Source organism: Heterocephalus glaber, unplaced genomic scaffold (genome assembly GCF_053883595.1).
Source record: "Heterocephalus glaber isolate CG9 unplaced genomic scaffold, H.glaber_assembly_v1.0 deba00001465, whole genome shotgun sequence".
NCBI classification, from domain to species: Eukaryota; Metazoa; Chordata; class Mammalia; order Rodentia; family Bathyergidae; genus Heterocephalus; species Heterocephalus glaber.
The window spans coordinates 7,156,563-7,172,128 of NW_028258312.1; the positions used below are offsets into that span (position 1 = coordinate 7,156,563).

Here is a 15,566-nt window from a genome sequence, read left to right on the forward strand (position 1 = left end):
TGACTGCCGGAATCTATAACAGATATATTGCTATGCTTTTACTTGGTTTTGTTCATTTATTACAGATGTTTTAGAAGCAATTTGAAAATAATTGTCTCTCAAAATTCTAGTTTTACAGAATTTATTTTTCATTAACATGGTATTACATATTAATGACAAGATTGCTGATTTTATTTTGTACTTATGGATTTAATCATTCCAAGCATTGTTCTTCAATAAAATATTAGTATGTTAGTTTTTTTCTCACTGTAGTTTACTTGCTCTGAATACACCTAAGCTAGGCTTATAGATGATAACATGAGAAACTTCTAGATATAAAATGACAAGAGCATAAGGAAATCTTAAGGATAAATTAGAAGAAGAAACTTTGTAAGATATGGCAGCAGCTTGTAAACTGTCTACATGGTCACTGCAGCATCACCATAAACTAATCTTAATATTTCATGTGTTTCTTTAGCATTTTTTTGCAGGTTTGAAATAAAATATCATGTCAGTGTGTTGTTTGTGATCCATGATTTGTAACACTTTAAAACACACCTGTCAACCATAGCTCACAGTTTACTGACTGCACCAAACAAACTGAAAGCTGTGGCATACTGTACCAAGGTTTGATGTATTGCTTCTCTTACTGCAGATTCCCTGCTTTTCTGTTGGATGGTACTCAACAGCAGTACTGACTACATTGTTGATCGCATTTCATAGAAATATGTATTTATAGAGGCTATTGTATATGTGGTCAAAGAGATATGTACAAAAAAATTCTTTACATCTTTGTAATAAATTAAGCATCAGCAAGAATTGATAAGTAAATCATTGTATATTAAAGAATTGGAGGTGGTTAAAGTTAATGGTGTATATTTACATATATCAGTAAATATATTATACCTCAGCTACATACTGTTGATTAAAGACAAAAGCAAATTGTACAAGGATGTGTATAATATAGCATTTATATGAAGGATAAACCTATAAAACAAAGTATATAGGATTTATAAGGTATTATACAGTTAAAGGCTTTATATAATGTGAAGAGATGCATGTTATGGATAACAGGATAGATAATTGTTTAAGATTATAGCTACAGGAAAGCAACTGTATGTTATGTTTATGTTGTGTGTCCATGGTTTTAAACTACTTGTCTCATACCGTTCCCAGCTTCTCTTGGCTCAGTTTGAAGAATCTTGTGAATTTTGAAAGGGCCTGAAAAATAGTTCATCTGTGGAGAGATTTCTACTAAGTTATTACTGTATTTATCTAATAAGACCATAAGTATTTACTGAGTGGCTATTATGTGTTAGGCCCTAAAATAAAGGGACCAGATTTTATATTCCTGGTCCAAATAAGTAAGAAAATAATAATTTTTTTAAAATGTAGTCTTTAAATATACAATGTTTATACCCTTATTTATAATGAAAAACAAAAAACTCCAAAGGAGAACATTGTTTTTTATTTATTTTTTTAACTTGTCAGTTATCAGAAATGTTTGATAATTCCTGATGGTATCAGGGATGTGGAGAAAGAGACATTCTCTTCAGTGGCTCGTATCAGGTAGTGCAATGTTTCTGAAGCATAGTGTAACAAAATCTCTCCTCATTAAAAAGGACTATATGCTTTAGTCTAAAACTCAGACTACAGAGAATTACAAGGTTTCTAAAATATATGTGCAGGGATGTTCATTGAGCATTGTTTACAATAACAAAGCAAAATAAACAACAGGAGATAACTTAGATATCTATCAGTATAGAAGTAATTAAATAAATTGGTATTTTCATATGATAGAATATTGTGCAGCTATTAAGTAGGTGAGATAGATTGATGCATAGCAATATGAAAGGGTCTCCTAGATATTGTATGTGAAAAAGAAGGTTGCAAACAGTATGTCAGGTATGAATTTTTGTATAAAATAAAAAGGAAAAAAATTTTCCTTACCTAAGCATATGCATTAGGCACATTTAAATATACAATTTCAATTAATAATGAATACCTTTGGAGCAAAAAGTGAAGGGAGGATGGCTGTTACTTTTCATCTTGTACCTATTAGTTTTGTTTTTGTTTTCTAACCCAGTATGTTTTACTGGTATTTTCTAAATGTCATTAGAATTTTACCAGATTTTCTATCTCCTCACCCTCTACCATTATATTCAATTTTAATGATAAAATACCACCAACTGCAACAAGAAAACAAATGAAAATCAGCAATTGACTGATTATTTAAACACAAAAACAATTATGTTTTCAGTGAGCATAGTCACTGAGAAACACCCTTCAAAATAGGTCATTATTAATAGTTATTTATTGTCTTGTTAGTTTAAACCATGATGTAAAGGTCAGAACAATAATGGCTAAAGCCAGTTGGTTATTAACTGTGGTAATCATTGACCTTAAGGAGGATTGGTCTTCTGAATGATTTTTCTGAAGTTGTTAATAACTGTATTTGAAGATTAACAGTTATATTGTGATAGTGACAAGCCTGCCAAAAGACACTGGCCCCATTCATATGGAAAATTATGTTTTTAGTGTATAATTTGTGATAGCATTTATCAAAATTATGCATTCTTTCTAAAAGGAAAAATTGGTAGCAGTCGCAGTGCCAAGGTTAGCATTAATGGTGCTGAAACATCTGAATTTTCTGGCTTTTAAACGTTTTACAAACCTTTGAAGAGATTTATATAGGTTCTTAAATATAAAACACCTTTTAAAAATAGTAAGGTCACTCTTTGGTTGCATGCCAAAAATGTGTTCTCTGCATGTAGGAGAGTTGTCAACTCCTATTTTTAGTGTCTTCCTTCACTCGTGTTTATTTTTGGGTAACAGATAGACATTTGTTTCTCTGTTGTCATGTGGTGGCCACAGTTAAACTTTTCTTTGTGTTCGTATTTTGTTAATACAGAAACATAATTTCAGGCAGATGATCTCCAATCCCATGTTCTAGAAAATAGAGGTCATATATGTCTTGTTCTCAGCCCTGTATTTCTTCTCAAATTTTACTTGGAACACTGGAATATGAACTAAAGCCATATAGAGTGCATAACATTTGTTAATATGGGAATACAAAACTTCTTTTTTTTTTCTGCTAGTAGATTGTACTCTTATGCAAGTTCATGTCCTTTCAAAAGCGGTAGAACAGGCCCGGGATTTAGCTCAGTGGTTCTGTTGCCTGCCCTGCAAGTGCAACGACCTGAGTTCCATACTCAGTACCACCCCCCTCACCCCCCCGCAAAAGTGGTAGAACAAGTTTCAGTAATTGAAAAAATTAAATTTCAAATTCTCCTAATTTATCCTAAAATATGTATAACACTGTTTATGGTATGTTTCTTTAAATTAACTTGTTGCAGACTAGAGAAGCATGTTTAATTATGTTTGGCCAGATCACAAGTAGGAATTGGACTTTGGTTTTAGTCATTTGTTTGTGCCCTGGTTTAAAATCATGTGCAGAGATCTTTTATCAGTTAGATGCATTCCCAGCTTTTTTTATACTTACTCTAGCAGAGGAAGGGACTGAAATCCCTGTTTCTTAGAGCTCTAATAGAATGAGGCATATAACCATTGTAGCGTAGGGTTAGAGGAGTTAGATTTCTTGGCCCAAGTATGATCACTGTGCCCACTTGCTGGTTAAGAAAGGGAGAGAAATGGTAAGGGCATCATTAACTATGGCCAGAATCTAACTTTGAATTTTTCTCAGTCTGTACTTGCCTCGAAGGTTTCAATGTCAAGTATAATTTACAAAACTCAAGCAGAGAAGGAGAGCCTATTATATTAATCCATGTCTTTCCTTTTCCTGTTTTTTCTTTTTATTTCCTGATGTTTTAAGATTTGTTTATCATTTATTTTCCATTTCAAGAACTCCCTTTAGTTATTCTTAGGGTAGTAAATTGCCAAAAAAATTTTGTTTATCTATCTTTGAATGTCTTGAATTCCTTTTCAGTCCTAAAAGATATTTTTGCTGTACATAGAATTATGAATTGAAAGTTCCTTTCTTTCAGCACTTGGAAAATACTGCCCCACTTCCATTTGGCTTCCATGGTTCCGGATGCAAAATCTGTTATTCAAATTGTTTTTCTAACATAAATGGTAGCAATGGCTTGTTGCTTTCAAGATTTTATTTTATCTTTTGTTTTTAGGGCTTTATTATGATGTTTTAATATGTGTTTCTTTGAGTATTCTGTTTGAGGCTCATTTATTTTGAGTTCACATGTTCATATCTTTAACCAAATTTGGGCCAAATTGTGTTTATTTTTAATATTACTGCTTTAGTCCTATATTCTTCTTTCTAAAATTCCATGAAATGACTTTTAAATTTTTTGTTATAGTCACCTAGGTGTCTAAGATGATTAAGCACAATTGTCAGCTTCACTGGGTTAAGAGACTCTTGGAGATGTGAGTGGATCATAGGGGCACTATACTCATCCATTGGATATTGGTCACTGGAGGCATGCTTATATCTTTCACTGATGCTCTTCCTTTTCTCTCCTTCCTGGTCACGATGAACTAAGCAGCGTTGTTTCCCCACACAGTTCCACCATGGTGTTTCTGTCTTGGAGTCAGCCAATCATAGACTGAAAACCTCTAACCTGGTTAAACCTTTCTTTCTTCAAGTTGCATTGTTAAGTATTGTATTCCAGCAATAGGAAAGGTAACCCATACACTGTCTGAGTTTATTTTCTTTTTTTTCAGTGTACTTTCTCTGTATTTTACAGATTGGTTATTTTATTGTTCTGTCTTCAAGTTAAATAATTATTTCCTGTCTTGCCTTCATTCTTTTATTTATGTCATCTAGTATCTTAAATTTTGGCTACTGATTGTAGTTCTTGGTACGAAAACTCACATTTGGTTTTTATATCATATTATTACTTTACTGACTGAGGCCTTTTCTTATTGTTTCAAGTAGTAGTGTATGTCTAATTGGTGGTGGGAGCATTTTTTACAGTGACTAATTTGTCGAATAATTCCAACGTGCATTATCTCAGGGTTGATATCTCTAGATTATCTTGGCAATATTCCTGGGAACCCAAGTAGCAGTACAATAATGAATTCCCCAGATGTTCATTTTGCTCTATATATTCCAGAGTAGATGCTGGAGAAGCCAACAAACCAGAAACATCAATGAGCACAAAGTCTAAGCCAAAAGATCAGAATCTTCAAGTGTTTCTTTATAAATAATGTCCAGGTTTTTTATAAATAATGTCCAGGTTTTTGTACTTAGTAGGAAGAATGCAATACTTCATCTTGTCCTGAACTGGAAATGCTGGCTTGAGTATTAATCCCTGATATCTGGCTGATAGGAGTAATATAATTTACTAGCATTATATAGATAAATGATATAAATCTCTCAAAGCCATGGATTCTCCAAATAAAAGTTTGAAAGGCAATAAAGTTAAAGGCTATGAGTAAAAATTAAAATATACCCTTTTAAAAATCAACTTTGAAAATCAAAAGTTTAGTTTTATTATTTTTAATCCTTATTACATTTAAAACATATCTTAAAGTAACCTGACAGAAAAAGTTATTTTTTAATAATACTTTTATAATATTTTTATGAAAGTAACTATTATGAGAAAGCCTTCATCAGATAGTATCATCTCTTTTTACAGAAAACAAAACTGAGATACAGAAAGTGAAAAAATGTGTTCAAGGTAGTTATGTTGCTGTCAAGGGTAAAGCCAAAACTTGGCTTTTCTTTCTTTCTTTCTTTTTAGTAGAAGCCCAAGCTCTGTCCTACACCTGTTCCATCATTATCTTTCAGGTAGTGCACAAGGGCTGTTTTTTTTTTTTTTTGGTACCAGGGATCAAACTCTGGACCTTGCGCTTGCGAGACAGGCTGCGGAACCACTGAGCTAAATCCCCGGCCCTCTTTCTTTCTTTCATACACATTGTATAGTCATATCTCTGGGCCCTTGCAGGTATTCTCTTTTCTTACACTGGTTCTACCTCACTTCCATGTCTGGAATGATCTTTCAAAAGTCTCTCTTTTTATAACTTTTAGGAAACCTTTTCTTCTCTACAGATACAAAAATCTAATTGCTCTTTTTTCTTCTATCCCATGGTAATTTTTGTATAATGGTTCCAAGCATGTTAGTATGGATATCTCTTTTTCTTTTTCCTTCCTTAGTGTTTTATTTGTAAAATAATAGTCCTTGACAATAAAAGTAGAAGAGCAATGAACAGACAGTTTGCCTAGTGGGTTTGCATACCATGGGCTACCTGAAGTTCCCGTTACTCCGCAGAATGTTCTGTGGAAGTCCAGCATCCACAGTGTGGTGAACTTGTCTTTCTTTTCTAAAGGTCTCAAACAGCTTAGATAGGAGGCTGAATGTGATGATCCTAATTTTTGGTATCCAGCCATTTTTCTTGATCTTGCTGTTTGGTTCCATAAATTCCAGACTGTTCAGTGGAGTTGTAATAAACTTTAAAATGAAAGAAAATTTCTTATTCATTGTTTGCCTGAAATCTTGGCTTGTGTTCCTCTTATTAAACAAAAAATATGCTCCAAAAGCACCCATAAGTTCAGCTACTAAAATTCCATTAAAGATCATCTTTGTCAGTGTTTCCATGGTGTGAGCCATCCTGGGGCGCACACATCCTAGTATGGGTACCTTTATGAATTACCCCACCATTACCACTACCAGTGCATATTAAAATCAGGAGTTTGACTTTTTTAAGAGTATACATTTCACACAATTGATGATAAATATTTGCAAATTGAATTACATTTAATATCTGAATCCCCAAGTAAGTACTTGATCATGTCCCATTGCCTACAATGAATTTAGGGAATTCCACAATGTTAGGGAAGTACAAATTCCCCAAGACACCAAGAGACTGTCTTCTAAAAAATAATCCATAGGGCTAGGGATTTAGCTCAGTGGTTCCAGTGCCTGCCTCACAAGTGCAAGGTCCCGAGTTCGATTCCCAGTACCAAAAAAACCAAAATAATAATAATCCAAAGCCTCATTGAATTAAGAATGTTTTTGTTGATCCTTCTATGCTTTTTTTCTTTATGAAATGATGAAAACTTAGGGTTTCCCCAGATTAGCATATAATCTTTTCTGCATTTTGCTCAACTAAATTAACTGGTTCATTTTAAAGCAGTGGTACTAAGCTTGTACTACATGATTTTTTGGTTTTGTTTTCTATTGCTGGGTATTGAACCCAGGGCTTTTGTATGGAACTACAACACTTTCCATTTATTTGTTCGTTTGTTTATTTATTGAGATATGAGATCTTGCTAAATTACTAAGGCTGGGCTCCAAGTTTCTCAGCCTCCCAGAGTTTTGGAGTTACAGGCATATGCCACTCTGTCTAGCTGTCATTTCTTTACATGAATTATTTCCTCTAATCCTCATAACTCAATGTAGAATGCACTATAGTGGTGCTGTTTATGATGAATTTATTGGGATTTGGAGAGCATTAACTATATATCTCATACGTGTGAAACGAGTGAGTCAAGTCCAGTCCTTATAACTCCAGATCTAGTCTTATTCAGCTAAAGTTGTAGAGATCCTCATCCACACATTTATTTTTGTGTATTGTGTTAGCTTTCCATTCCCATAACAAAATACTGAGGTAATCAACTTAAAAATGTCAATGTTTAAAAATTTTTATTAGTACTTGTTTGTAGTACACAATGATTAGGTTCATTGTGGGAAGTTGGTACATGTAAATAACATCCTAATTCTTGTTATTTCCCTTTCCTCTCTCCCTCCATCTCTTGGTGCCCTTCCTATTTACAAAAGATCTATCTCCTTGTTTCCTATTATCTCTCTTGTCTTGTGCTCTTTAAATTGTTTTTACTTTGGGTTTCTCACATAAGAGAAGCCATGTGATATTTAAATGTATGCTTGATTTATTTCATTTAACATTATGGTCCTAAGTCACATACATTTTCCTACACATGATCCACATTTATCCTTCTGTATGGCAGAGTAGTATTCCATTGGATATAAATACACTTTCTTTATCCATTTATCTGTTAATGGATATATAGGTTTCCTCCATGGTTTAACTGTTATGAGCTGTGCTGCTATGAACATAGTATGTATGGATCATTGTAAAATGATTCCTTGAACTCTTTAAGGAAAATATCTAGAAAGGGAATAGCATACACTGTTTTGAAGATTTTATTCTATAGTGGGTTGTCCCTGGTTTGTTTTGTTTTGCTTGTTTAAGGTAGTACATCATGATGCAAGTATGTGGTAGAGGAAACTACTCACTTGATGGAAAAAGTAATAAAAAAACATGGCAAGAAAAAATGAAAGGAGAAGGAGAAAAGAAGGAGGTTCCTGTGTCTGCTAGCCTGCATCTTTGCACTTTTGGGGAAGGTTACCAAACCACAGCATATACATACATACACAAAGTGTTTGCCAGTTTCTAATGTATATATTTTGAAAACATGAGAGAGAGCTGAGCATGGTGATGGTGGGGAAGAAAGTATATAGCATCTCCTCTTTACTCAGTCTTTTGTTCAACCCTTTGTTTGGGGTTTTAATTGCCAGGGTTACAGGTAGCAGCAGGCCAGAAACTGAAGAACTGTGTGTGAAGTGGTGGGCCCCAATAGATAGTCATTGGGTGTTCATTTGATGAAGCTTTGTACAGAATCAGGAAGGAGGCAAGCCTCAGACTATCTGAGGTCTGGAGGCTATAGGAGATGCAAGAGATCACGTCTTGACACTGGAATGGTTACAGGAGGCAGACAAAGCCTCACACTTCAGCTAGTGGCTCTGCTATTGCATACATAGTCACAACAGAAACCAGAGCAAGTCAACAGTTGTAGAAACAGCAACTAACAGATGAGTACTTGAGCAGGAATGAGGTGTATCTCCGGCATCTTAGAAATGATTATGCAGAAAATTTGGAGATACTGATTTCTAGCAGTCATCAGGCTGATGGAGAATTCTAGCTCCCTATTTCAGCCATTATAAAGCAAATTAATTATATTTTGTAGTCCAATACAAAGAAAGTGTAGGGTATATATGATTTATATTGTTTTCAGATTCAACACAGGTGAGAAGCTGTGTAATTTAAGCATGTTATCACCATGTTGGTGAAGCAATTGGTTTTATAAATTCCTGGAGTATATCCAAGGATCTAAGCATCTCATATTCATGTACTTTCTTTCCCTCCTGCTCTCCCTCCTTCCTGTCCTCCCCCCTTCCTTCCTGCTTCTGGGGATTGAACCTAGGGGTTTGCATATACTAGCCCAGTGCTCTACCACATACCTACTGGCAGCTATCAAAAACCATGTAATACTAGGTTCTAACTGAATGACTTGTTTTGCATTCCAGCTTCATGTTGGAACAATGAGTTGATCTTATATTTCTGATTTGTATTTTGATTCTAAATTAGCAGGTTGCCTCTATAGCATTGTTTCTTTTTAGTTTTAAAAAAAGTTTACATTTTCTCAATACATATAAATTTGTGGCCTAACAAGAATAATTAGATGTAGTATATAGTTTGATAGCATTTTTTTTTAATTCCATAGTTTATAGAAGTTGCTTTGGAAGAATAAAGGCCAGGTAGAAATACTTATTTATACTTAAAATTCTATGTTAAATATTTTATAATCTTTCAACTTCTAAAAGATTTGTACTTTCTTTTAAAAAAATGTTTTTATTGGTGTATGTTTGCAATACATAGTGATTGCATTCACCTTGGGGTAGGGGGAATGAAAATGATCAACATGTGATAATGCTCTTTATTTCTTATATTTTCTAAACTTTTATGAAAATAATTTAGGGTAAAATAAGAATAAAAATAGGATAAAGTTGAAAATGTTTCTACATTTTTCCTTTTCCTATTATTTATTTTCCATGACTGTAATAGTGTAAAAATATTGATGTATAATTTTGGAAAATAAATCATAAAGACAAATAGAATTATACTGTATAATTGCACTATGAAAAGGCCCTCACTAAATTATACTTCTTAATGGAGTCATGTTTATACCCCTAATAATTTTCTATCTTCCTTTCTCAATTATATTGCATTTTCCTAGTTTATTAAATACTTTTAGTAAATAAGATCTCTTATGGCCACATTAACAGTCTATTAAAAATATGCACTGTCATTTAACTGTTATCCTATTTAATGCATTTGGGTAGTTTCAACTTTTTTGTTATTATAAATAGTGCTGCGAAGAGCATCCTAGTCTACAAATTTGTCTGCTTCTTTGCTTAGCCTATTCTGTAGAAGTTTACAAAAGTCCTCATCTTGGGATAAAATGTGTAGACATCTTTAAAACTTCTACACTTTAGAATAAACAAATATAAATCAAAATTATCCAGGACAATGCCTGGCACATGTGCACTAAAATACTGACTTTTCTGTAATGATAGAAATTGTGAATTGCACTTACCAGTTTGTTTTCAGTGATATATTTTTTCCATTACTTGCCTTTCCTGGATTAATTGCTTGATTTTATTCCTTCATTTATTCAGTAAATATTTCTTAAGCACTTATTATCTCATGTGTTAACTTGGACTTGAGTAGAATGTTCTTATAATTGTGTCTGAAAACCTTATTTGATCCTCTACCTGGATAAATTGTGTCTTGACATTGTACAACACAAGCCCTGCCTATTCTGAAGTTCTAACTGAGAAAAATGAAATATATTTATACCATATGCTTTCCTCTGCCAGAATTGACAAAGATAATGCCTTTACTGTTATTACCATGACTTCTTTTGCTAAGATAGTAAGTATATATGCTCAGTGAACTGGGTTAGGGAACATGGTGGACTCTCCATCTTTCTTCCAGTTATTGTGAAAACCTTATTTAAAGGAGGTGGGGTTTTATAAGCTGTTTGAAATGTAAGAAAGAACATTTAGTGAGCTGTGAACATATTTGTCTGACATGATGAAAAATGTATAACCTAATTTTAGCTTTTGTTTTTGATGATGCGTTTTCTTGTTTAAAGAATGTTAATATGAATATGTAAGAAATGCTCTATATTCAAACACCAAGGTGTTTGTATTCTTTTTTAAACAAGTGATTATTGCCTTTCATGTATGTTTAAAACATAGATTATTAGGGCTTTATGCCTTGGCTAGATTCTATTCATCTTTGGAAGCATTTTCTCCTGCTAAAATATTAACATCGAATCTGAAATATTTTTATAAGCACGGGTGACTTTTTGAAGGTTGTGCACTTGCTTCTGTGTATTTTCCTTTTGCTTATTATATATCAACCTTATGACTGTGTTCTTTGTTGTTATGGAATTCTAACATTTAAAATAAGTCTATTTCTATATATGAGTTAAACGTCTTAATGAAAACTTACTTTATACATTTCCTTGAGAAAGAAGAAGCTTTGCTATTTATTAAGTCCATTACAAAATTTAGTTTTGGGTGCATGTACTTTGTTGTAATTTATAAAGATTTTAACAAAAGTAGCCATATCCAAGTGCTATTAGAATAAAATATTGTATCATTTATCAAGTTAGAACATTTAAAATGGAATCAGTATACTATAATAAAACAGTTATTTGGGTTACTTCTTTTATAAACTGTAATTTAAAATATCGCAGAATATAGATCAACCTCTTAGGTATAGCTAAACTTGCTACTGTTATTTTACTAATTGAAAATTCTAAATTGTACTTTCCCCTCTCTTATATATAACTTCAGTCTAGTGAAAAAATATAGAGTAAAACAGTTTATGCATTGTCATTTCTATTTCTATTGGCTTGGAGGAGGGTAGGCATGACATATCATAACAGATTTTCACCAAATGCTGATTTATATTCTTTTGCATGTAATGATAGGAATAAGTGAATTTTGTATAACATTTAACATCTTATTTCCAAGGAAGTGGGGAAAGAAAGTATGTATACATTGAATAGTACCTTTATTGACAACTTTGTATAGTATATTCTTGGCATATGGGTATTCTCTTGGAATGTTCACAAGAACCCCCTTTTGTTTGATAAAAAAGTGTTTCACACTCTTTATATAACAAATAACTTCAAGGCCACACAGTTAATAAGAGGTGTAGCTAGATTTAAAGTTAGCCTAATTTTAATGATATTGAGTCATAGAATCTTAAATTTATTTTTGAAATAAATAAAAGTTTAATATCACTGATTTTGAATTAATATAATATTTGTATTTAAAGTGCTTTCATTCCTAATCAGACATAGTGGCACACACTTGTAATAACAGCATTCTGGGAGGATGAGGCAGGAGGGTTGCAAGTTCCAGCCCTAGCCTGGGAAATTTAGCAAGACCCTGTCTCTAATAGTGCCTGTTTAGCATGCATGAGACTCTGAGTTCAGTCCTCAGAACTGCAAAAACAAGACAACTAATGTCAAAATAAAAAAAAACTGGTGACATAGTTGATTGAGGAAGCCCTAGGTTCAATCCACAGTACCAGGGGAAAAAAGGAAAAGAAAAAAAAAAGAGCACTGGGGATTTAGCTCAGTGGTTCCGCTGCCTGCTTAGCAAGTGCAAGGTCCAGAGTTTGATCCCCAGTAACAAAAAAGAAATGGTTTTATTCCATACTATGACCAGTTAGTGAAGGAAGGATGACCCTGGGCAAAATAATTCAGGGGAAACATGACAAAAAGGAGAGATTGGAGGAAGGAGGTAAGAGAACACATGGAAATGCAGAAAGGGAGAAAAATAACAAATAGCATGGATGGGAAAAGATTTTTAGGGTTTGGGGAAGAAAAACAAAGAAGACAGGGTTACATAGATAAGGAAAGAACCACGAACAATTTGAAGTCTATAATGTCTGGCTTTCTCTTTGCTGTTTTTCAGCATCCTTTTTGAAATACTAACTACCTCTGCTGCTATTCAGAACTCTTTCACTGATCTTTGTGTATTAGCATTCTTGGACTTAAGTTCATTTCATCGTTTATGATGAGATTTCAAAGCAGTATGATTCAGAATTCAAGTTTTATATACCATTTCTATTTTTTCCTATTTTCTTATGTAAGTCATAATACATCCACACAATCAAATTTTGGTAAGTTATCTTCATGGTGGATTTAATTTAGCCTTCAATCATAGTCTTGTGAATTTCTCCTTTTTAGTCTTTGAAATTAATTCTTAAACTCAACATATCTGTTAACGTAAATAAAGGTTTTATTTAGAAATGAAAGCTTGACAGAATTGAAGAAAGACCTTCGCTGTCAGAGAAATGTAACATTCTTCTTATAATATAACCAAAGAATTATGTATGTTTATGAAACAACTATTGGGCTCACATATAACCTTGGGTAACTCACTTTAATTTTTCTGCTTCTTCATGTAAAATGGCAGTTGTACCTGCCTGTCTCACTATGCTGATGTACAAGTTTATGTGTCTGCCAAAAACTACTTGTAAATATCACTTCTATATACCACTATATTGTTGCATTAGTAGGTCATTTTTTATTACAGTATAAATCCTTTTCCTGAATTAAAAAAATGAGGGGATACATTATACTAATTTTGTTTCATTTACATTATACAAACACTGAATTCCAACAAACTCAAACACTATTAATCAAAGAAACTTAGCAAATTGAAAAAAAATAGTTAATAGCCAAATAAGAGGTCTTTTTTAATAGGTACAGGTAGCTATACCATTATTTGTGGACCAATTTCCCTTTCACAATGCAGAATTTAAAAACCACTCTTTTATTAACCAATCCAACTTTTCCAGAGAGTACGAGAATAGAATGAATAAACTAAGAAGAAGGTCAAATAAGTAATCAAATTATCAAATGTTCATTGGACAGTAATGGAATTTTAGACTTTTAGAAAATGATTAGTTATGAATTTCAGTGCTCTTGTTGACAGGGTCAGTTATATAAAATTATAGTAAATTTTTAATGAGATCTTTAAATCAACTGTTAGATTATCTCCATTAAAATATACATAGTTCATATTGCTTCACATGAACATTTTTGCTGAATTACTGTTTTGAAAACTATTTCTTAGAGATATATGGGAATATTTATAGATGAATATGTTTTAGAAGTGGATCAGGGCAAATATGAAACAGCATTGGCCACAACAATAGTTATTGAAGCTAGAGGATTGGTAAATGTAAGTTTATTTTATAATTTTATCTCTTTTATATATGTTTGAAACTTTTCATGATAAAAGTGAAGTAGTAAAGTTCATTACTTTATGGTTTTTACTTGCTTGATGAAGTAATTGCATTATGGTAGTTCAAAGTTGTATCAGTGAGAGAGAAGGTGAGCCGGTCCCAGCACCCGGAAGGAAGCTCCCCCACCGCCATCCCATGCTCCTAGGGCAGAGAAGCTGAGCCGGTCCCAGCACCCAGAAGGAAGCTCCCCCGCCGCCATCCCACGCTCCTAGGTTAGAGAAGCTGAGCCGGTCCCAGCACCCGGAAGGAAGCTCCACTGCCGCCATCCCATGCTCCTAGGGCAGAGAAGCTGAGCCAGTCCCAGCACCTGGAAGGAAGCTCCCCCGCCGCCATCCCACGCTCCTAGGGCAGAGAAGCTGAGCCAGTCCCAGCACCTGGAAAGAAGCTTCCCCCCCGCCATCCCAAGCTCCTAGGGCAGAGAAGGTGAGCTGGTCCCAGCACCCAGAAGGAAGCACCCCCACCGCCATCCCACACTCCTAGGGCAGAGAAGCTGAGCCAGTCCCAGCACCTGGAGGGAAGCTCCCCCACCACCATCCCAAGCTCCTAGGACAGAGAAGGTGAGCTGGTCCCAGCACCTGGAAGGAAGCTCCCCCGCCGCCATCCCAAGCTCCTAGGGCAGCATGCTCCTAGGACAGAGAAGGTGAGCCACGTGGGCTCCAGAAGCACCCCCCCACACCCCCCGTGGAAATGAGAAGACACATAAACAAGCCTCAAAAACAGACTTCCAGGTCACCTACAGCAACCCCAAAGGGAAACGAGATGGAACACTCTGATACTCAACCACCTAGACTCTCTGAACTGGCAACAAAAGAGGATCTAGTAAAAAAGAAATCAGAAATAATTACTCAGATAACAGCAAAGATTTTGCTCATGGTGCAAGACATGATTAATAAATCTAGAGAGGACACAGATTAAAAAAATAGAGGATCTGAGGAACATGATGGAATCCCAACATAGGAAACAAATGGAATCCATAAAATAGATACAAACAGATTTCCAAGAGATTAAAAACTCCATCCAAAGTCTGCACAACAGAATGAACCAATGTGAGGATAGAATTTCACATATAGAAGATAAGATTGCAATTAGTGAGGAGGAAAAGAAAAATCGCTTTAAAATTGTAAAGGAACATGAGAAATCAATTCAGCAGCTGCTAGACGATGCAAAGAATAACATGAGACTGATTGGAGTCGAAGAAAGAGGAGAGAGTGCAGATAACATAAAAAAACTGTTCAAAAAAGTGATGGCAGAAAACTTCCCAAGGAGGGGAAAAGAACTTGACATACAGATAAGTGAGGCATATAGGACTCCAGCTAACCTTAATCAAAAAAAATGTACACATAGGCATATAATAGTTAGGATTCCAGAAATCCAACAGAAGAACAAAATTCTACAAGCAGTGAGAGAAAAGAAACAAATCACATACAAAGGAAAGCCCATCAGAACCACAGCAGATTTCTCAAAGCAAACCCTCA

The 15,566-nt window shown here is 34.2% G+C and overlaps 1 protein-coding gene and 1 pseudogene across 5 annotated transcripts in view; one reads left to right on the forward strand and one right to left on the reverse strand.

Moving 5' to 3' along the window:
- Fbxl17 (F-box and leucine rich repeat protein 17) overlaps positions 1-15,566 on the forward strand; it is a 489,427-nt gene that overhangs the window by 114,431 nt on the left and 359,430 nt on the right. The gene's annotated exons all lie outside the window — the stretch shown is intronic.
- LOC101725112 (protein CEBPZOS pseudogene) lies at positions 6,322-6,740 on the reverse strand (annotated as a pseudogene).